Source organism: Typopeltis vanoorti, chromosome 3 (assembly GCF_054136105.1).
Source record: "Typopeltis vanoorti isolate ZY-2024b chromosome 3, IOZ_Tvanoo_1.0, whole genome shotgun sequence".
NCBI classification, from domain to species: Eukaryota; Metazoa; Arthropoda; class Arachnida; order Uropygi; family Thelyphonidae; genus Typopeltis; species Typopeltis vanoorti.
In genome coordinates this window covers 73,785,542-73,810,567 of record NC_143551.1, presented here as the reverse complement: position 1 = coordinate 73,810,567, position 25,026 = coordinate 73,785,542, and the positions used below count along the sequence as shown (strand labels likewise).

Below are 25,026 nucleotides of genomic sequence, written 5' to 3'. Positions count from 1 at the left end.
AACTTACTGATCTAGCCAGACGCAGCATGAATGTAAAGAACAGAAAACATTATGTACGACATAATCTCATACATAATGTTTGCTAATCTCTTTTTTTTTTTTTTTTGCTAATTTCTTTTAAAGTTTATTATTATTGTCGCTCTTGTGTACTTCTGTAAACTTTGATATCGCGCAGTATGACTTTTACTGTTCTTTCGCAACCATAATAAACCAGAAATCCACCAACCGTCTGTCGCCTTTTCGCTATACAGGTCCATCTAGAGTAAATAGAGCATAAATTATCTACGAAGTACCTACCTTTTGGCCATTTTCTGCCTTCTACCTAACTTACGCTTAATACTACTAAGCGTGTTCGAGATCGGTTTTACGTTTGTGAAGTGGAACTTGGAGCACCAAAAGTATAAACTAACCCGAGACTACATCCTGATGACAACCGACCTATGAAAAACGAATGACAAGTGAACTTACATGCTGAATAAGCATTACTGTAATCAAACTGCGAAAACCCTTTTTAAATAAACCTACTCACCAAACAGCGGTGATAGTTATTGTGATCCCCTCGGAAGTTTCGACCTTTGACCACTTCGGAGACTAAATATCCAAGAGCAAAATATATTATTTCAGAAGTGAAAAGTTGCTCTTTCTGAGAAATCAAGAATGTTATCAAATCAAAACTTCATTTAGTTTTATTACAAAGCTAAAAACTTTCTTAAACTATATTTTGTGTATATAATTAAGTTATATATGCCATCTAACTTACTATATTTAATATTGGTTTCACGAATTAAAAAAAAATAATTTTTTTATATAAATTTATAAAAATATTTTTATATAATAATAATATAAAATAATTAATATTTAATTCAACGAATTAAAAAAATAATAATAATAAAATGCCCAGTACTTCGTAACCAACGATATTGCGTATTGTGCTTGATATAACCCTTAATATTCCTCAACTAAACCAGAATTCCAGCGAACTAATCACTGGACAAATTTAATTTGCATTCCTCTACGCTTGCATTTACTGTAGCGTGCAATAAAGCCATAGTATTATTATTGTTGTTGTTATTATGAAAGACTAATAGAAATTAGACTCAAGACATTAAGAGGCCACATAACAATAATTGATGCATATGCACCAGAAGAGGAAAAAGAAGAAGACAGTAATATATTTTATAAAGAATTACAGAATGCCATAGATAAAACAAACAAAACTGACTATTTACTGCTAGCAGGAGATTTAAATGCCAGAATAGGAAACAAAAAATACAAAACAAACATGGGTAAATTTGGCGAAGATACATGTAATCAAAATGGTCGCAGATTGCGCGATTTTGTCATTTATAATAATATGAGAATAATGAATTCAATGTTTAAACACAAGGAAATACATAAGTATACTTGGTCAGCCAGAGGATACAAATCAGTAATTGACTACGTTATCACAAATTTTAAATTAGCGGAGTTAATTTTAGACGTAAGAGCATATCGAGGCTTTGAATTAAACTCTGATCATTATATGGTATCAGCAAAAATTCGTTTTAAACCAAAGTGGCTAAAAACACATAGAATTGAAAATTCTTACCAGCCGAGCTACAAAATTTTTTCATTACAGGATCCTCAAGTTAGACTACAATATCAAAAATGCACAAACTTAAAAACAGAAACCACACATGAATCAAGTGACATAGAAGATGAATGGGAAAATTTGAAACAGATTCTCACAAAAGCAGCAACAGAAACCTTAGGAATAAAGCACAAATGGATTAGAAAAAGAGGACTACGAGACTGGAACAAAGAAATAGAAAATATAATAAAAAACCAAAAAGGACAGTTACCAGAAATGGCTAAATTCCAAAACAATAGAAGCAGAAATAGAGTATAAAAGAAATAGTGCAATTGCAAAACGAGAAGTAAGGAAAAAAACATAGAGAAAGATGAAACAATTTCGTAACAGAACTAGAAAAGGATTTATTTAAGCCACAACCCAAAACCTATAAAGTAATAAAATACATGAATAAAGAAATAAAAGAAAAGATAAAAATACAAACAATAGATTTAGAAAAATGGGTGATCTATTTCCAAAATCTCTGGACAGATGAGAACAATGAATTAAAATTTTATAAGACAAAGAATGACCTAATAGAAAATATCACAATGTTAGAACTGAAAAATATAATAAAGAAGAAAAATAGGAAAACGCCAGGAGAAGACAATATAAATATAGAACTATACAAAAATGCAGGTGAAAAATTTAATGAAAGCCTTTTGAAATTTTTTAATATGGTTTGGATGTCCGGAAAAACCCCTAACTCTTGGAAAAAAGCACTGGTCATCCCAATCTATAAAAAAGGAAATAAAGACAATTGCAATAATTATAGGGGAATTAGCCTGCTGAATACAGGATATAAAATATATGCAGGAATATTAAAAGAGAAACTAAGCAGCATTGTAGAAAACAAATTACTAGAAGAACAAAATGGCTTCCGAAAAGGCCGATCCTGCATAGATCCAATTTTTACTTTAAAATTATTAATAGAAAAGAGAAGAGAATTTCAAAAAGAAACACATGTGGCGTTTATTGATTATGAAAAAGCATTTGACAAAATTAGTCGACAAAAATTGTTTAAAATATTAACCAATTTAAACATACCAAACCAACTTTTACAATCTATTCAAGAAATATATACAGGAAATAAAATAGCAGTTAAATTAGAACACACCTCAGAATGGAAAGATATATCAAGAGGAGTACGACAAGGATGTACCCTCTCACCTCTGCTTTTCAATATATATATAAATGAAATATTAACAATCTGGAAACAGCATAACCCATTTGGTATACAAATGACCCCGCAAATGAAGATAGATACACTACTATTTGCAGATGATCAAATAGTATTAGCTACATCAGAAGATGACTTACAAAGATCATTAAAATCATTAAATGATATCTAAAAGCAATATAATATGACAATATCCAAAGAAAAAACAAAAATAATGGCATTCAAAGGAGAAAACCCAATAAGAAGTAAAATAGTGATAGATAATACAATACTAGAACAAGTAAACACTTTAAGATACTTGGGATGTGATCTATCATACGAAGAAGAAAAAGACATAGACACTAAAATATCAAACTTTGTCAAAGTAAATGGCATAATAAATAGTATATTTAAGCCATCCCTGGTACAAAAACACACTAGAATCAGACTATATAATGTCTTGTCAAAACCAACTCTACTATACGGAAGCGAAACATGGACCATGAAAAGGAAAGATGAAAAACGAATTCAAACAGCAGAAATGAAGTTCCTCAGATAAACAGCTGGATATACCAGGTGGGACCACAAAACAAATGAAGAAATCTTACAATCCCGAAAAATCAAACCAATTAATTACTACATAAGACAGTATAAACAAAAATGGCTAGAACATTTAAATCGAATGGACAACAGCAGACTACCAAAAATATTATACAGATACAAAATAAGTGGAAAAAGAAGAATCGGAAGACCAAGAAAGAGATGGCATGAGACCGGAACAGGCCACATGGCCTATATTCCATGATAGGAAGAAGAAGAAGAAGATTATTATTATTATTAAAAATATAGACATAAATGGATGGAGCCTGTGTCCGTGAGAGGAAGGGTCCGGGTTTGCAACATCTACCTAACATCTCGCCTGTGATACAAGATACACAACACCCCGTATCATGGGAGGTGGGCCGAAAAAATACACAGGCTCTGCGCTACATACATCTGGGGCTCTCAGTATGAACCCATGCGCAGATCAATGCTCTTCCATGAAGTTGAAGCTGGAGGTTTAGCATTGCTAAACATCCATCTGAAAACTCTCATCGGCAGGGCAATAACAACAGCCCGAGCACACACAAAAACCTATCATGCCTATGCGGCAACATTCTTACAAAAGTGTGTGCCGCATAGGTTTATAAGCTCACTTCCAGATATAAAAAAACCAAGCCCGAGAATGTTCAAAGAAATAGCCGAAGGGTACATATATATAATGAAACACTCAGATACCGAAAACTTACTGACAATCAAACCAAGAAAACTATATAAAACATTAAGTCAAGTGACATTGCCACCTCCCCAACACAGGGAAATAAGAAAAGGAGAAATTAGGCTAAGTCCGGTGCTTAACCAAGTTTTCCAACTTCCAATATCATCAAAATACAAAACATTCTTCTATAAAGTACATCATGCCTGTCTCCCCACAAAAATGTGGTGTGTGGCAAAAAAAAAAATCCCATTACAAGGCCCAGCGAAGTGTCATTTCTGTCCCAACCCAGAAACAATATATCATATTATGATGTTCTGTAGCAAAACGTCCACAATATGGAACACCATACAGAAACTACTACATAAGACACAACCATTCTCTGAAAACACATTATTTTGGTTGGAAGACCAAAAAATGAAAAAAAAAAACAGAAATAATAATCATAATAATAACAATGTATGCAATATGGTCCCACAGATGCGATAAAATACACGGAAGAGACACCAGACCAGACATACTAGCAAAAATTAACAATTATTTAAAGGAAATTATCATAAACACTACACAAACCAAAAGCATAACAACACAGCAATGGAAGAAACTCGGCCTAATTGAAGAAGGAGAAGAAGAAGGAAAAATAAAACTTATACCGATAATGGACCCCCCGTAGTTAGTGGTAAACAATAATGATAACCCACTATCTGAACAAAAAGCATAATCCCAGACAAAAGGTGCTGTTAACGTAGGCCCATTCGCCACAATGAGAGGAATAATGACAACAAGATATCAAATCTAATAAAAAATAAAATTAAAATAAATAAAATAAAAATAAATAAATTAAAAAAAAAATATATATATACAGTATATATATTTTGTAAATGAATTATGTAAATGTAAATTGTAAATATTGTAAATGTAAATATTTTGTAAATGTAAATAGTACTTTGTAAATGAATTTACAAAGTACTTACATATATCTATTTAAAAAAATCTTTAATTGTTGATTGTTTTTTTTTTTCGTTTTTTTTTTTTTTTTTTTTTGACAGCGCCAGATTGCTTTGCATTGAGTTCAATGCTTGACCTGTTTTTTTACTATCGTGTTCAAAGTGGACACGGAGAGTCCAAGATCTTATGCTAAATGCACACGTGTTCCGGCATGCCAATTTACCTCGCAGAATTGCCATCTTTTCTTCTACTGAAATACATTTTCTGTCTTTTTTCTCCATTTTACTAACATGGATAATCCACCACCGCAAAGCAACTTTCACACGCTAAATTACGTAGCAGAAATTCTGCGATATCAATTCGTACTGTGATTGAAAAATCACGGTATCGCTCATCACTACATTACTGCTACATGCGCGCAAGTCACCGTGATGGCGAAAACGAAACTACAGCCGAAAGCAACGCCACCTGAGAACAGAAATGCACAGATTTTCGCTGAAATCGATTCTTCGAAAATCGGTATTGCCACCGAGAAAAAAAAACGCAAAGAGTTGTTAATGGCGGGAAAACAATACATCGTGAAAATAGGCCTTAAGACGGGACCAACAGAAAATGACGTAAATGGCAGGAAAACGTAACTTGTTTGTCTGTTTGTTTATTTGGGATATATATATAGAAAGTTTTATATATATATATATATATATATGTAGAAAATTTTTTACCTTAGGTATATATTATGTTAAAGATACCAAGCAATTCGTTGTAAAGGTGGAGTAAGTTCTGATCACTTTCCTTAGAATTTTCCCCTAATGCAAAGCACATTTCCTTGCGGAGATGTATGATGCCAATTATTAAGGTAATGGTCACTACCCATACCGGTTTCGACCTTTATTGAGGTCTCGACAGTGGGAGCCAGACCTAAAAAATGCCAAGGGTGAAGTAATAATACAGAACTCAATAAAGGTCGAAACCGGTATGGGTAGTGACCATTACCTTAATGCATAGCATCATACATCTCCGCGAGGAAATGTGCTTTGCATTAGGGGAAAATTCTAAGGAAAGTGATCAGAACTTACTCCACCTTTACAACGAGTTGCCTAGTGTTGCACTATGTGCAGCCGCAAACTTGACTTACTTAGTATTGACTCGACTTGTAGATATTTTAGAAATTAATAATTATACTGACTAAGAATTATTTACAAGTGAAATATATATTGAAATATATATGTATATATATATATATATATATATATATATATATATATATATATATATATATATATATATATATATATATATTAAAAAAAAAAAAATCAGCTAACGCCTTTTTATTCCCCGTATACGGGGAGTAGGCGAGGCCATTTAGCCCTATCTAACTTTTGCAGACTGAGTTGGCAGTTCAATCTTCACTGGTAGCCAATCAGAGAGATAGATGGCCCAAGGCTATCACTGATTCATCGGTACGCAGTGAAGAGAGACGGCTCAAATGTGCCGCCATCTCGTGGTCCCTAACCCTAACACAATATATTTAATGTCTGAGAATAGTGTGGGTTCTACGGTCGATTTTCTTGAGTTTACAGGACGAAAAACCCGAGTTTCCAGGAGAAAAAACCTGCTTGCCCGTGCCAGAGATCGACTAACTCGGGAACCGGTCGAAAAAAGGCTTAGAAAAATTTCCTCTAGTCGGCGACTAGATTTGAACCACCATATCCTTTCTTCGTGCGGCCAAGCGCTATAAAGTGCAAATGCCACTTCTACTGAGTTTATTTGTATCAACAACAGCAGCTGTGTACATTTAAAAATAAATATATACAGCTATTTACAATTTGTACATAGGCTGCTAATTCTATTAGGCATTTTCATTTACTCGTTACAATATACTTATGACACCTGTTTTACAATCACTGTTTAAATAAGATACAACACGTCACATGCTCAATTTCTATTTTCCTTATTGTCCTATTGAATTGTTTGAGCTGTTATTTTTGTTGGTATATGTTACATAGTGATTTCAGTCTATTTATAAGTTCCATTATCAGATCAGTCTATTCCAGTTTACACACACATATATATGTGTGTGTGTGTTAATACATGTAACTTACGGAAAAATATAATTAATTATAAATATGTCAAATTTATCCCGAACACCCTGTATATATATATATATTAAGGATACCAAGTAATTTTATAAACTTGTTTTTTTTTACTCCTTCTCCCAAGGATACCAAGTAGTTTTATATATATATATTAAGGATACCAAGTAATTTTATAAGCTTGGTTTTTTACTCCTTCTCCCAAGTAAGCAAAAACAGTTAAGTTTGCACCTGAACGTAGTTCAAGTTTAAAGGTGGTGCAACACCAGGGCAACTCGTTGTAAAGGTGGGTAAACTCTGATCACTATTCTTAATATTTCCCATAATGTAAAACACATTACACTAGGAGATGTACTCTGTTATACATTATGGGTGGGGGGGTCACTACCCAGACCGGTTTCAACCTCTTTTGAGGTCTCCTCGGTGAGGCTAGACCCTGAAGTATGAAGGTTTTTAGTAATACAGAGCCTTATCAACTTTACCTATATAAGTTGCTACAAGGTGCTTTTACTTTGAATAAGAAACTCTGGATGAGATAAAGATGTAAAAAGTTTTTACCTTGGGGATAATATATATTAAGGCTACCAAGTAATTTTATAAACTTGGTTTTTTACTCCTCCGAAGTAAGCAAAAACAGCTAAGTTTGCGCCTGAACATAGTTCAGGTCTAAAGGTGGTGCAACATCAGGGCAACTCGTTGTAAAGGTGGGTAAAGCTCTGATCACTATTCTTAGTATTTCCCATAATGTAAAACACATTTCACTAGGAGATGTATACATTATGGGTGGGGGGGGGTCACTACCCACACCAGTTTCAACCTTTTTTGGGGTCTCCTCAGTGAGTAGCTAGACCCTGAAATACCAAGATTTTTAGTAATACAGACCCTTATCAACTATACCTATATAAGTTGCCTACAAGGTGCTTTTACTTTGAATAAGAAACTCTGGTAAGCAGTTTCTTATTCAAAGAAATTATTAAAAAATAATTTCAAAGAAATTGAAATTATTTTTTATATAGGTAAAGTTGATAAGGCTCTGTATTACTAAAAACCTTGGTATTTCAGGGTCTAGCTACTCACTGAGGAGACCTCAAAAAAGGTTGAAACCGGTCTGGGTAATGACCCCCCCCACCCATAATGTATAACAGTATACATTTCCTAGTGAAATGTGTTTTACATTATGGAAAATACTAAAAATAGTGATCAGAGCTTTACCCACCTTTACAACGAGTTGCCCTGGTGTTGCACCACCTTTAGACTTGAACTACGTTCAGGTGCAAACTTAACTGTTTTTGCTTACTTGGGAGAAGGAGTAAAAAACCAAGTTTATGAAATTACTCGGTATTCTTAATATATATTAACCCCAAGGTAAAAAACTTTTCACACACACACACACACACACACACACACACACACACACACACACACACACACACACACACACACACACACACACACATATATATATATAATTATCTTTCAATTCAGAGAGAAAACAACTCGCTGATATTTCATCTCTAATAAAAATATATTTACTGAGCAGGAATGAACGTATAATTAAAAAAAAAAAAATTCAACTAACTGTGGATGTGGCGTTTGCACACCACGACGCTTGGTCGCACGAAGGACGACTTGGTTTCAAATATATTCGGCGACTAGAGGAAATTTTTTAAGCCTTTTTTTGACCGGTTCCCGAGTTAGTCGATCTCTGCCACAAGCAAGCGGGTTTTTTTCTTCCGGAAACTCGGGTTTTTCGTCCCGGAAACTCAAGAAAATCGACCATAGAACCCCCACACTATTTCATACATTAAATATATTGTGTTAGTGTTAGGGACCACGAGATGGCGGCACTTCTTGAGCCATCTCTTCACTGCGCGACGCTTAATTAGTGATAGCCTTGAGCCAGCTATCTCCGATTGCGTACCAGTGGAGATTGAACTGTCCACTCAATCTCCAAATGTTAGACAGGGCTAAAAGGGCCTCGGCTACTCCCTAAACGGGAATAAAAAGACGTTACCTGATTTTTTTTTTTTTTCTAGCCTTTCATTGTAATCTTTTCAAATGCTTTGCGCTAAAGAGTTAATAATACCAGATTGACTCGCGAGCTAATGTGGCACTGAAATCCATGAACTAAGGGATAAACCATTAAGTATCCGTAGCTTAAAGGGATTCTAAACTTTCTCTCCACGCCTAAAGTGTGAAAATTTGTTACAATATTGTGACAGAGGAGGATATATCTAGAACGATGCGACGCCACAAATTAGAAAATCAGTACTACAATTTTAAACATTTTTTATAAAAAAAATTGTAAAATCTTTTTATAAATTCAATATATATACTGCTGATTACCAAACAGAATCCAGTTATTGATTTATCATATGATTTAAATATATATTATTGCATTTTTAAAATTGGTAACTTGACATGACAAAGAATGATTTGAGGTCTCCTGATTTGTAACGGATGCTGCAAAGATGGGGTAAAATTCTGAAAAAGCGTAGCGTCATTTGCAAATAATTTAATTTCAGTATTCGGGAGTCGAGCTTTTAAGATTCATGAAAACATTTGCTACATCTTTTATTATTGTTATTATAACGGTGTCTCCATGGAGTCAAAAGACTCATCGCGGAAGACCCCACATTGACACAGTAACCATTATTTACACAATACCTATCATACTTCTTAAATCCATTCGCAGACAACGCATTCACAACCACATCTGGCAACGCATTCCACCCCCTTCACAACCCGCCAAGTAAAAAATCTAGTCCTAGCACCCTTGTTAACCACACTCTTACATAATCTCTAGGGATGGCCCTCCTTCTCTCCCTTCCTGCACTGGTCTTAAGAATGTCTCAGTATCAATCCTGTAAGATCCATTTAATAATTTATATGCTTCTATCATATCTCCTCTCCTACGTCTATCAGCTAGTTTTTGGAGCCCACAGATCTTCAATCTATCCTCGTAGGAAACATCCCGCAGACCTGCAACAATCTTTGTAACTCGCCTCTGAATCCTCTCCACCATTTCTTCATCACCAAAAAATCCAGGTGATCAGATCTGTGCACAATAGTGCAAATGCGGTCTTATTAATGCCTTATAAAGTGGAACAACAACTTCCTTATCCCTGCTTTTTAGTGTGTTCTTCAACAACCATGTAATTTGATGTGATATTTTGGCAATCTTTGCAATATGCCGTTTAAACTTAAGTTCTCTGTCCACAATAACTCCCAAGTTCCTTGCCTCGTCAACTTCTTGCAGTTCAGTTCCATTAATATAGTAGACAGCATGTGATCTCATCCTTCCGAAGTGCATCACCTTACACTTAGCCACATTAAACTGACAGCCATTTACCTTAGTCCATACCGTCAGCCTATTTAAGTCATCCTGCAAGATATCTACATCATCTGAATTGATTATCGCTCTCCCTAATTTTGCATCATCAGCAAACAAGTGGATATTTCCTTTCAAAGTATTCCCAATATCATTGATATACAAATTAAACAATAGAGGACCAAGCACTGAGCCTTGAGGTACACCACTAGTCACTTGCCTTCTCCTGGACTCAGCTCCTCCATAAACCACTCTTTGGTATCTATCCGCTAGCCATCCTCTAATCCAAATCACCAGCTTCAGATTCATACCCATTTGCTCTAATTTATCCAATAGAGTTTCGTGTGGAATCTTGTCAAATGCCTTTGCAAAGTCCATCAATATCACTGCGTAAGGATTTCCTTTATCCAACTCTACTGTTACTTTGTTATAGAAAGTAAGCAAGTTACTTAGGCAAGACCTACCTTTCACAAAACCACATTGTCCCTTATGAAGTATCATATTGCTGTCCACCCAGTCCTGAATTCTAATTTTTACCAATTTCTCCAAAACCTTAACCACCACTCCAGATATATTGATTGGTCTATAATTTGCAACCTCAGTCTTGGAGCCTACCTTGTGCAGTGCAGTGGAATTATTTTCCCTTCTATTGGTATTTTACCAGAAGTGAGGCTTAAATTAAACAGCCTGGTTAGAGGAGGTGCTAATTCTCTTGCACATTCTCGTAACACATGGGCCGATATGCCATCTAACCCAATGGCAGTGTTAGCATTAAGGTTCTGTAATATATTATGCACCTTTATTTCGTCTATCTCTAGACTCTCATCAGTCAATGACACATTTGACACTCCGTTATCACAACCAGGATGGTACACTTTTGCAAAATGATTACTAAGCAACTCAACTATTTGATTTGCTTCTGTAATTTCCCTACCATCAACACTTTTTAAAGTAATCTTTCCATTGTTATTCTTCCTTTTACTTGCCACATAGCGAAAGAACTCCTTAGGGTTTCTTTTGGATTCATCAGCTAGCTTCCTCTCATAATTAGCTTTGGCTTTCATTAAAATACAGGTTACTCTCTTTGCCTGTACTGCTCATGGGAACGTTCATCAAATTTTTCTTTATACTTCCTCCACAACCTTTTCTTTATCTGCAACTCCCGCTTAATAATATTATTCGTCCATCTTACTCCTATTTGATTTCTCCTTCTGACTCTGGGAATACAGTCTGATACAGCTTTCTTTAAATACTCCTTGACAATCTCCCATGCACAATCAACATCTCCCCTTTTCAAATTCTCATGCCATAGCACTGCCTGAAAGCTATGGCATGAGAAGGGGTATATGTGTAATTCCACATATACCCCTTCTTAACACAATATTCAGCACATCTTACATCTCCCAGGTCAAGACCACATGATCGCTTCCCCAAGTGGAGACAGTGTAATTAAATTACTTATTGATATTTCTCCGATGTTATGACCAGGTCTAGCACTCTAGAATCTCTTGTCCCTTTCATTACATGCTGTCAGGTAGTTATCTCTTAACAACTGTATAAACTCCATTTCCTTTGTTCCTTGAGACCATTCCTTCTCCCAATCTATGTCCCAAAGTTAAAATCCCCCATGATAATTACTCGACCTTCACTCATCGTGTTAATTTGCCAATACATACTATCTACATTCTCCCTTATATTCCTTGGATTATAGCAACAACCGGTTACATATTTCGCCTTGTTAATCTCTATCTCACACCAAACAGCCTCGAATGAACTGCCCCTTTACATACCTGTCACCTTGAGGCACTTCTACCATTTTTGGCTTTAACCCTTCATCTATCATTAATAAAGCCCCTCCCACATTCTGTCATCTCTGTCCTGCCTGAAAATACTGCCCCTCTACATACCTGTCACCTTGAGGCACTTCTACCTTTTTTGGCTTTAACCCTTCATCTATCATTAATAAAGCCCCTCCCACATTCTGTCATCTCTGTCCTGCCTGAAAATACTGCCCCTCTACATACCTGTCACCTTGAGGCACTTCTACCATTTTTGGCTTTAACCCTTCATCTATCATTAATAAAGCCCCTCCCACATTCTGTCATCTCTGTCCTGCCTGAAAATACTGCCCCTCTACATACCTGTCACCTTGAGGCACTTCTACCTTTTTTGGCTTTAACCCTTCATCTATCATTAATAAAGCCCCTCCCACATTCTGTCATCTCTGTCCTGCCTGAAAATACTGTACCCCCTTACATTCAATCCCTACAACTATATCGTTCTTAGTTAACCAAGTCTCACTAATTCCGATAATTTTTGGCCAAGTTGTACTAAGTAATGACAAAAAATTTTCTCACTTATTCCGAATACTTCGAGCATTAGCATACATAAACTGCAATCAGGGGCGTGCCACTAGTGTCCGGCGTCTGTGTGCAAAACTTTAGTTGGCGCCCCTATCCCCCCCCTCCTATAAAAAATCACTTTAAAAAAAAACATCTAACGCCTTTTTAATCCAGTATACGGGGAGTAGGCGAGGCCATTTAACCCTATCTAACTTTTGGAGACTGAGTGGGCAGTTCAATCTCCACTGGTACCAATCAGAGATAGATGGCCCAAGGCTATCACCAATTAAGCGGTACTCAGTGAAGAGAGACGGCTCAAATGTACCGCCATCTCGTGGTCCCTTACCCTAACACAATATATTTAATGTCTGAAATAATGTGGGTTCTACGGTCGATTTTCTTGAGTTTACAGGACGAAAAACCCGAGTTTCCGGGAGGAAAAACCTGCTTGCCCGTGCCAGAGATCGACTAACTCGGGAACCGGTCGAAAAAAGGCTTAGAAAAATTTCCTCTAGTCGGCGACTAGACTCGAAACCAAGTCTTCCTTCGTGCGGTCAAGCGCCGTGGTTGGCAAACGCCACATCCACTGAGCTACACAGGCTAATACTTTAAAAAAAACGTTTTTTTTAAAGTATTTCCTCCTCTTTGGCACCTTTACTATCCTGGCGCCTGTGTGCGTCGCACACATTGCACATATAACCGGCGCTCCCCTGACTGCAATACTTCCTTCCTCCCGTAATCTTTCTGTGTGTGAATTAGGCCACTCTCCATACTGTTAATTTTCTGCGAACAATTAATCCCAAATTCACAGCGATTAATGATCTTAGTACTATTTACAGCTGACTCTATCACCTGCCTCCCTAGCAAATCCCGTTTCCCTGTTTTTGAACATTTACTCTATCCTTTATCAATAAAGGTTCTAAATGCCAAGCACCCAATCCATTTAAGTGCAAACCATCTCTCTTAAAATACTCCTTCGTTTTATCAAACTCATCCCAGACATTCATAAAATGAATATTCAGTTTCATTTTTTTGTAGAAGCTTTTACACAATCTTGACACCATTCCATTTACTATAATTGCTCTTCTGTTTAATTCATCACTATCAAATTTTGGTAGCACACTCATGATCTTTCCACTCTCGCTCTTTGAATTCATTGCTATCATTAAATCCTTCAAATCCTGTCTCACAGAAAATCTTTCGCTACGTAGATCATTCGTCCCTATAACTGCAATAATCTCACTCACTCTATCTTTCTGCAATTTCACAGCCTGAGTTATATCGTTAATCTCTGACCCTGGATAACACGCTTTAATTACTCTGCCATAATTCACACCTTTAATTATAGAATCGCCATACAGGGCAATATCTTTTTTGCTCATTTTTAACTTGACATCCTTTATTCCCCACTGATGCTTGTTTTTGTCCCTGATCTTCTCCCACATTCTTTTGTATATCACTCAGCAATCTCTGTGTATGTATTTCTGCTATTTATTCCATGCACACACTCACTTAATACGTTACTAAATAATCTGTCATTCTCATTCCATGTCATTCTTAATCTCCCCATACTTTCTATTCCATAAAAAACATTAGAACATATTGGAAATGCTGAAAGATAGACTATACAATTTGGTCAGATCAAAATTATAAAATATATTACAGTCATTTAAAAATGTCAGTTCCTTTGTCTCAGGAGAACTTGCACAACACAGTTTACTCCACATGCTTCTATCAGTTACATTGGGATATGGCTGTATAAAAAAGGAATGTTTCTTATGAGACTGATGGCACCTAACTGTGAAGTCTTGATGATCACTTAAACTTGGGACATTAGACAAACCAGATGTATCATCATATATTACACTAAAACTTCGGTGTTTATACTAGTCAATTAATACAGGCAAAACAGTTGATACATTAGAAGATGCGAAATGGTCTACATTATATTTCATTTCTACCTTGGTATCATCTCTTGAATCTGATGTCAAATCAGATTCAAGGGATGATACCATAGACACACAAGATGATAAAGATGTTAAGTAATCTGGATTAACATCCCTAGCAACTACAGAAGAAATGGTTGACTCAGATGACATATCAAAACTAGAAAATAAAGGATTGATGTCATAACTACCCAAGATTTTGATTGGCAGGTGAGAATTAACTGTAACATCAGAAACTCAATGGGACAATACATTGATATGCACACATTCATCTGAATTGATGAAAGGATTGTTGTCATCACTACCCAAGATTTTGATTGTGAAGTGAGAATTAGCTGAAGAATCAGAAACTGAAAGGGGCAATACACTGGGATGTACACATTCACCTGAAAATTGGCCTTCAGCAACCAGATCAAGGCCACTTGAATGTTGATTTAGATGATCATATTCATTTGGCAAGTCTGACTCCTTATCCTTTAATGATACCAAGTCATCTATAAAACTGTCACTTGAGTTGTCAAATGTTGTTTTCAAATATTTACCCAGCTTAATTTTACTAAGTGGGATAGAAACCATCGCTTCAAGATATTTAACCTCTGACAACGGCTGCCTTACATTACCTATATCAGACGTTTTGGTCATTTGACTCTTTGTAACGTTGAGATCTAAGTCCATCATAGAACTTTTTGACGATTTCCCTTTGTTGACTCTTACTTATCTGTGTTTCCTTCTTTGAATGCCGTTTTTTGGCCAGACACAATATAACTATGCTTATATCGGTTTCCCTGCTTCCTGACGAATATTACCTGAAGTTCCCTGCTGTGTGCCTTCCACAGAATCATAGTGCTTATTAGCAACTTCCAAAAAATCTTTCATTTTTAGCAATTCCGCAGCTTTTAACAATGATGGACGCATATCCCGTGAAATATTAATTTCTCCATGGTACATATATTGGACCATCAATCTTAAGTCATTAAAGTTTATATCACTTAATGTCACAACAGGATGATTATTTGAGTTCTCGAAAAATGAGCTGTATAGAAGAGAGCTGCTTGCAGATAGAACTACTTTGTGAGCTTAAGGGTCATTCCCCTCACACGATAACGTTACATCCACCAAACTTTCACTAGCAAGTAATTTATCAAAAGCACTTAATATATTATCTTTGTGATTGTGCTCTTTCAAGCTAATTTTCTGTGATCTTGTTATCATATTGAGTGCTGAACTAGGATTAAAATAATATATTCATATTAGGATTCTTTAACCAGAAAATTAGGATTCTTTAAAGTACCATGCCCCTAATTACGTAAAAAAAACTGCAGGAATTGCCAAAATGCTTCATCAAATACATCATTACACAGACGACATTAAACAATAAAAATATATTGCTTCAAATAATCATGTCAGTATTATACACTTATAATCAATAGTTCTCAATTTAAACCTACTACACATGTTCAGAGAATGACAAGATTAAGCTTAACAACAACAACGCGATCACAATGGCAAGATTAGGCTTAACAACATCACTACCACAATAGTAACATTTGGCTTAACGGCAAAGATTCTATACTCATACAATATGATGTCAAATACAAATCAATTATACCAAATAAAAATATCCCACACAAAAATATAAACACATACTTCAGAGAAACATTTAAATGAGAATCTACAAATACTGCAGCCAAAATGAGCTGGTAAAGCTAATTTTGGCTGCAGTATTTTGAACTGCCATATTTTGAATCATAACGCTAATAACAGAAAGAGAAACAATAGTAGAGTGACTAGCTAGATTTCCATCAGAATTTAGTGAGACAAGTAACATAAACAGGGAGACCAGCATATCAGCCGAAATGAAATTATAACTAGGCCATGGGAGACCAAACCACAGAGTATTATATGCTGCTCACCCACGCCCTCTATGCCACTTTTCGAGGTACTCATCTTTTATTTAGGTACTCAGTTCCATCTCAGTTATGGTGTGCTGAACTAGTATTCGGAGCAAACTTGTTTCGAAAGAGAATATTGCGATGCATGCTTCATTCTTGAAAACAAAGGCAGTTATTACTTGATACAGATCAAATCCCGATTTTATACATTTTCCCACCTGAAACAGAAAAAAGAAAAGCTGATGAGATAATAATAATAGTAATAATAATAATAATAAACATCACAAAGGTAAATTCGAAGTGAACGCCTAATCAGAAATACCTTATCTAGTTAATTACCACGTAGAACAAATAATATAGGCGAATGAAGTGTGTGTGTGTGTGTGTGTGTGTGTGTGTGTGTGTGTGTGTGTGTGTGTGTGTGTGTGTGTGTGTGTGTGTGTGTGTGTCCCACTCACGATGAGGTCGGAAATTAATCTAGAGACCAAATAGGGCTGTTTGAAGCTACTGCTTTCTAACCAAGAGGGGGGGGGGTCCACGTCAGGCGACAAAATTCATTTACCACCTAAAGACTTCACCAACATCCATATGACAGCGGTATTCAAACCCACAGACAGTTGGTTGTGGAATTAGGCCGAAGTAACTAAGGCAGTGCATTATGTGTGTAAACTGCGTGTTCTTTTGGCCGGTTTTAAGGGTATAAGACTCCGCACAAGACAGGAGCTAACTCACCTTCAGATGAGAAAAAAAAAAAAAAAAAAACGTATAAAGGTTCTTTGCGTCCTATACGGGTTTCGAACCGAGGTCTCTTCAACCAAAGAGCATCGTTAATACCGAGGAAGCTAGGGAAATTTTGGTTTGAGGACTGAGAGGATGTCTTCTTCTCGGAATCAGCCGAGTGTAACTAAAGGAACTCTTTACATTGTTTTGTTTTTCTGTCCGACTTCAGATTTAATCGATCTTTGGCCAACGTAAGAGAGAGAGAGAGAGAGAGAGAGAGAGGTATTCAGAAAATGAACGGATTTTTAATCTGTCAACAGAAAAATCGACATTAGAATACATACACAAGTATATTGTGTACATATACATAGAAGTACAATGCAGGTAAATAATATTTAGCTAATTTATTAATAACAGAATTTAACAAATTACTAATTAGAAATCATTGCTTCTTATCTCACAATCCATGCGAATATACTCAACATCGGTTATGGTGAGTGGTGACGAGAGCAGCCTACCAGTTTCCAAGAACTAGGGCTTCACTATCAAGTGATTCACCAAAAGGGAGTACTCGTAGAGTACTTAATGTACATGCACACATAGACTGCAATCTAGCTTGGTCATAAGCAGCAAAATGGGACTTACTACCCAATGGGGGTCAAATAAGAGCACTAAGTAGATTTTATTTTGGGATATTAGAAAAACTGATCTTCTGGTACGATATTTTTATTCATAAATGTAGATATGTATGTTCTCATATCTACTAAAAACAGTTGCTGATCAATGTTGCAGTATTTTTCTAGAAACGCCTTCTCCGCTCTTCATATCACCTCACAACTTAAATAAAATAACGCGTAAATGCATAACGTTATAACTTTAAAATTTTCAACTAAATTTATTTCTGTTTATGCAACTTCATAAATAGTAGATAGCATAAATAAAAACTAGTATTATAAATAGATAATAACGTCAAAGATTCATAAAATTAATGAAATTATTGAAGCTGGTGTATATATTACGAACTGGTTGGCTGGGTGATTATGTATATCTGCTTTTTATTCAACTGAGTGGGTTCGAATCCCAACATGCGCATGGATGTTTGTGAATATCTTTAGATGGCGGATGAATTTTATCGCCCACTGTAAGACCACGGCCCTTCTTATCGGAGGCCTGATGCGGCTCGAAAAAGTCGTGCTTGGTCTCTAGAGCAGAGTGAACAGAGTTAACCTTTAGCCTACTCGCGGTACTAATCTTTATGTACTACAGGCTAAAACAGTCTTTCGTTGCTTTGATTCACATTTAAAATAACGTGATTCTTTCGTTTTGTTTTGTTTTTTTAATTTTTAAGGCTCTTAAACACGTGAAAGTTGTGGTTCCATTTGAAAAATGGTAAATTTTTCAAGAATATGACATCGTTCAGATATACCACTCACAAAAATATAACATCATTTAAGGACGGCTATGTATTACCTACTGAAATTAATTTGCAACAAGTAGCTATAATTCTACAAGCTATAGTTGAGTTGGCCGTTCTCAAATACAGAGGTTGTAGAGTTTTCCCTCACTGAATCTCCCGGCATGACATACAGTTCCATCTCTAAAACCACGCAAAATTAAAATACAAAAATGCACTTCAGTAGAGTGACCTACTGCTATGAGTCCTGAGACTCCATGGAGGTCCTAAGTAATAAATATAATAATTTACAACACACACACACACACACACACATGGAAGATGCGTCCCTCTCCGTGTCAAACTTTAAAGGTGTATTCTGCACCTCAAAACTAATGAAAAAAGTTTTCAATAAACATTAGTTCAGAAACCTCGCATTCCGAGATACAGTCCTTTGTCCAGCACAAACGCTGTAGTAGGTTCTAGTAGGTTCGTCCTGAGCAAGTGGTATTTGCTATTTGTTTCAGTATCTTTCATAGGTCGGTGTTTAACGACGGAGGGCGAATTCACATTTAATAAACCTGGCTAATACTCGCGTTTATTATGGACATGCTAACAGAACAGCACATGATCATAGGTGCACTTTTGAGTAATTATATTAAAGAAAATGGTAATAAAATTACATAAATGCTATCATAATGATGTAAATCAGCATTAGCTAAATTGCCATCTGCGGCTGCAATACTAGTAATTAACAATAACAATTACAAACATCAATGCACCTATTGCGAGTTTCGAATCCACAGCTTATTGGTGGGAAAAGGTACGCTATCTAGTCGGTTGTTCATCATCATGGTTTATTTACAATTTACAATTTGTAAATAGGAGAAACGAATTAAATAAACATGAATAAGAAAAAGTTAATTATTATATGTAGCTTTCCAGGCATCTCTGTTTTGAGCCAGTTGAGTTATTTCTCGTGAGAGAGAGAGAGAGAGAGAGAGAGAAAATCTGAGCTGATAAGGTAGTTGATATACAGCAGAATTGTTTAGATGGTCTTCCTCTCCGTCATTGTCCATTTGAGGGGGGGGGGGTGCGTATAAAACTAAGATGTCAAATTATAGAGAAGGAGAGCATGTCTCAGTTGATGTCCAAGCCAATCAAGGGTTTTTGATATGCCTCTTCTAAAATATTAAGATTACGAATATGATTCTTCCAGAAGTAACAGTCTTAAGCAGGTTGTATTAAAGCTATTAATGGTTTTATTGCTTTTTGGGTGGAAATGTTCCATGTTTCTCTATGATATAAGAAGATAGCCTGAGAGGTTGCTTTGTAAAGCCTAATTTTTGTTTCCAAGATAATGCGGGGAGATTTCGATATATCTCTCAGATTCCTGTGTTGATCCTGAAATGAAACTACAGTAGTATTGATGACATCCTATTGGATGATTAAAAATCACACAAAATGTACATTTCGAATATACTATTAATTTCAAAAAAAAAAAAAAAAGAAAGAAAAAAGGATCTAAAGTTTAGTAAGTTACTATACTCTCAGGGGGCCCTGTAACCCCTAGAGAGCGCGTCCCCTGGGTGGCGGATAGGGGAGCCCACCATGTGTGTGTGTGTGTACATGCGCGTGCGTGTGTGTATATATATATATATGGTGGGGTGGTCCGAATATACTGAATAAGGACTCGTGGACCAACAGGGCCATAAGGGGAAATCATCTTGATTGTAAGGGAAGCGGCACTCCCATGGACCCCCTAGCTGGATCTATCCTCTCCTTCTTCTACTTTGAAGATGACCCACTTTAATCTTTCCTATAAGGCCTTATCAGCCAACTCTTCTTACTTTATGACCCTTGTGCTATTAGAGTACTCGAGGGCCATGGGGTCTTTTCATTTCTGGCCTTACAACTATGTCCTCTCTATAAACCTTACTATATTTCTTCTATAATCTACCCTTTCCCCTTCAATATACCCTATTCCTCCTATGGGTTTAAATTCGGAAGAAGGCGAGTTCAGAAGCCTTAAGGTAGCAGCCCTACCACTGAACTATTCCATCGTCAGGCTAGTCCCCTGACATGGAGAACATAACCATACTTGTAAGCTGACAGAAAAAGACAATCGGATTGAATCTATGGGAAACGACCCTGAAATGGAAAAGGGAAAACGAAAATGGAAACGACAAAATATAATACACATAGCAAACTGGAATGTAAGAGGAATAGCATATAAAGAAATAGAATTAGACCAGTTATTAAATGAAAGAAATTTTAAAATAGCAGTAATCACTGAAACAAAAAAGAAATTAAAAGGAACTATGAGAACTGAAAATTTTAATGTGATATACAGTGGAGTCGACAGAGACCAAAGAGCACAAGCAGGAGTCATGATTTGGATTCATAACTCCCTTTCAAAACAGTTAAAACATTATAAATTATGGAATGAAAGAATAATAGAAGCTAGAATAAAAATAGATAGAGGCCATTTAACAATAATTGGTTTATATGCCCCAGAAGAAGGAAGAGAACAGGATAATATTGATTTTTATAATCAGCTACAAAACATATATAATAAAATAAATAAAAATGATTACACAATTTTAGCAGGAGACTTAAATGCAAGAATTGAAAACACGAAAATTAATAATAATATAGGAATACATGGAGAACACACTCTAAACAGAAATGTAAAAAATTGATTGACTTTGTAGTTTATAATAACCTAAAAATAATGAATTCCTTCTATAAACATAAAGACATACATAAATATACTTGGGCAGCAAGAGGATGGAAATCAATATTAGATTACTTCATATTAAATGAAAAGACATCAAAATTTTCACTAGATGTTAGAGTTCACAGAGGATATGAAATAAGCAGTGACCACTTCCTTGTTAAAATAAAATTAAGATTACCACCTAAATGGCTACAAGTAACAAGAACAGAAAGAAAAATTGAAACATTTGTTTATAAAACTAGACTATTGAATGACACAAATGTACAATGGCTATATGAACAAAGAATTAACCAGTATCTAGATAAAATAAAAAAAATGAAGAAATAGAAATAGAATGGCTTAATATAAAAACGATACTAAATGCAGCATCAAATGAAAGCTTAGGAAAGACCAAAAAATTCAATAAAAGAAAAAAACTGAAGATCTGGGATGATACAATCAAAGAAATAATCAAAAAGAAAAAAGAAGCCTATCACAAATGGTTAAGCAGTAAAAAATTAGAAGATGAAATAGAATATAAAAGAATAAGAGCCATAGCTAAAAGAGAAGTCAGAAAAAGACATAGAGAATCATGGAATAAATTTGTTTCTAATTTAGAACATGATTTATATAAAATAAGACCCAATGTATATAAGATTTTGAAACACCTAAATGCAGATACCAAAGAAAACATAAAATTAAACACTGAATTGAAATTAGAAGAATTTCTAAATTACTACACAGAACTGTGGACAGACAAATATTTATTAAAAAGACAACTGGCAAACAATTAACGAAAATGAAAAGGAAATAACTGAAGAAGAATTAGAAATCAGCCTGAAAGAAACAAGAAACGGAAAATCACCTGGAGAAGATAAGCTAGGTTCAGAACTATATAAATACGCAGGAACAAGATTCAAAGGAAGACTCTTAATATTTTTAAATAAAATTTACTCAACTGGTATCCCCCCAATAGAATGGAAAAAAGCAATTGTGATTCCTATCTTTAAGAAAGGTAATAGAGATGACCCTAAAAACTATAGAGGTATCAGTATACTAAATTCATGTTACAAAATATACAGCAGAATCTTAAATAGCAAACTAATGAAATATTCCGAAAACTTTATTCTAGAGGTACAAAATGGATTTAGAAAAGGACGATCATGTATAGACCCAGCCTTCTGCCTAAAATTAATAATCGAGAAAAGAAGAGAATATGATTTAGAAACACATATTGCATTTACTGACTTTGAAAAAGCATTTGACAAAGTTAAACGAAACATATTATTTAACATATTAAAAGAAAGACAAATACCAAATAATATCCTAAAAGCTGTCACAAGTATATATGAAAATAATCAAATACAAATAAGATTAAATCATGAGCTATTATATACAAGAGAGATAAACCAAGGGGTCCGACAGGGATGTCCCCTCTCAGCAACTCTTTTTAATATCTACTTAAATGAAATAATAATAAAATGGAGTAAAATTTACATCAAGGAATTAAACTTTCACCTACAGTTAACTTAAACACTCTCCTCTTTGCAGACGACCAAATAATAATTACAAATTCTGAAGATAACTTACAGAAAGCTATTTTAAATCTAAATGAGATATCCAAAGATTATGGTATGATAATATCAACGGAAAAATCAAAAATTATGGCCTTTAAAGGACAAGAGCCAGCAAGAACTAAAATAGTATTAGATAACAAGATCTTAGAACAGGTGAATTCATTTAACTACCTAGGATGTATGATCACTTATGAAAATTAAAAAAGATATAAACATAAAAATTGCAAAATATTTAAAAATAACAGGAGTAATTAACTCTATATTTAAACCAAACCTAGTTCAAAAACAAACCAGACTAAAAGTATACAATACATTAGCCCTACCGGTCTTAATGTATGGAAGCGAAATCTGGACAATAAAACAAAAAGACAAACAAAGATTAACAACAGCAGAAATATATATATATATATATATATATATATATATATATATATATATATATATATATATATATATATATATATATATATATATATATATATATATATATATATATATACACAAAATTTATTCAGTTGCTTTATTTGATAGAACTCATTTTTATGTTTCTTTACAAGCACAACCTTCCATCAAATGACTTAATAAGATAAGGTTTTATCTTATTAATTACGATATTGGTATAGTTATTATATCAACTATAATATGAGTATAATAATTCAATATTATTATATTTAATTATATATTGAATATTTTATATTATTGAATTTTCAATTGGGCCGATCTCATAGCCGAAACTCATGACTGTATTGCATGAATTCATTTTTTAATCCCTTTCATATATGCCTTTAAGTCAAGAGAATAACTTACTAATGAAATTATTCCGGTAAGTTTCATTTTTAATTTAATTTCGGCACCTGTTGTATGTTAAGTATTGTGCACTGTTATGATCTACTTACCGATTGTGTCATCTTAGAATAGGGAAAAGGGCAAGTTCAAATCCAGTTGTGTGGTAAGTTAGCATTTTTTAAAATGTTTTATCAGAAAAAAGTTTGCCAATTAGAATCCCGATTTAAACCTTTAACTTACTGACATCAGATCGATTAAGTTTTTTTATCAAAGTTTCTTAAATAAATCTTTAAATAAAATGTCTTATATAAGATTTGCTATTTAAACTCTACATATACATCGAGAAGGGGTTTCTTGGTAAGACAAGCCTTCGAAATTGTTAAGATTGAACTTTATTCTCTTGACAACCTCTCTTTTCGTTTAAGTGCCCGCACACATAAGTGGGATCACTTGCGGTGTCACCGTCAAGATAATGTGTGTGTGTGTGTCTCTGAATGTCCCCGCTTCCTACGTATCTGTACACTTTTCTGTATTTGTTTCCTTTGTCCTGTCCCCTGTTATTTTCTGCCTAGGATTTATCAGCAGCGTGCCTGAACACAAAGTTATCAGTTAGGTACCTCTCACACGCACTGGCTAAAGGATCGTATACTCAAAGTGACGACCACAAACCCATACACATACACTTTCAAAGCGTCTTATTTCTAGAATGGAGAGACCGAAGATTGCTTAACTAGGATTACACGTACTTAGCAAAGGTAAGCAATCCTTTCTCTTTTATCTGATCACTTTAGAAATTAATTTCTCGATTTCACATCTAAGATTTGCTAATAAACGTGCATTAAGGAGTTGCAAAAACGACAGCTACATGCACGGTGTCATGTAGTGTCGTCAAAGTCAAACGTTACATTAACCGCAAATATGTCACCCCTCAGATAGTCAGAAAAGATGATTGTATTAAAATAAACAAAAAATAGTGTTAAATTAGCTTAAGCTAATGCAAAATAAGTAGCAAACGACTTTTAAATATAAATTTAATAATAATGTGTTTATTTCATAGTTGTAGTCTAGTTAAACAATTGCCTGAGCTGCTCATTGTTGCCGTATTACATTTCATACACCGATCTAATCAAACAATTACTATCTACAAAAAATTACTACAAAAAATCTTCCTTACTTAAAAATAACCTTAGTCCATTGTTGTCATGTTACATTTCAGAGCTTAAGCTTAGTGGTAACAATGTAGCACAGTATCTGAC

At 34.8% G+C, this 25,026-nt stretch overlaps 1 protein-coding gene and 1 long non-coding RNA gene across 3 annotated transcripts in view; one reads left to right on the top strand and one right to left on the bottom strand.

Annotated features, from left to right (window-relative positions):
* Window positions 1–560: 560 nt before the first annotated feature.
* Window positions 561–25,026, bottom strand: LOC150108271 (uncharacterized). The gene is made up of 3 exons (XR_016548128.1): window positions 24,945–25,026; window positions 16,597–16,793; window positions 561–591 (listed from the first exon to the last, which is right to left on the bottom strand). It is a non-coding gene; the product is annotated as an uncharacterized LOC150108271 (long non-coding RNA).
* LOC150108267 (uncharacterized) overlaps window positions 24,244–25,026 on the top strand; it is a 709,268-nt gene continuing 708,485 nt past the window's right edge. For both annotated transcript variants that reach the window (XR_016548127.1, XM_090390670.1), the window contains exon 1: window positions 24,244–24,525. The gene's annotated coding sequence lies outside the window, so the exon portion shown is untranslated. The remainder of the gene's footprint in view (window positions 24,526–25,026) is intronic.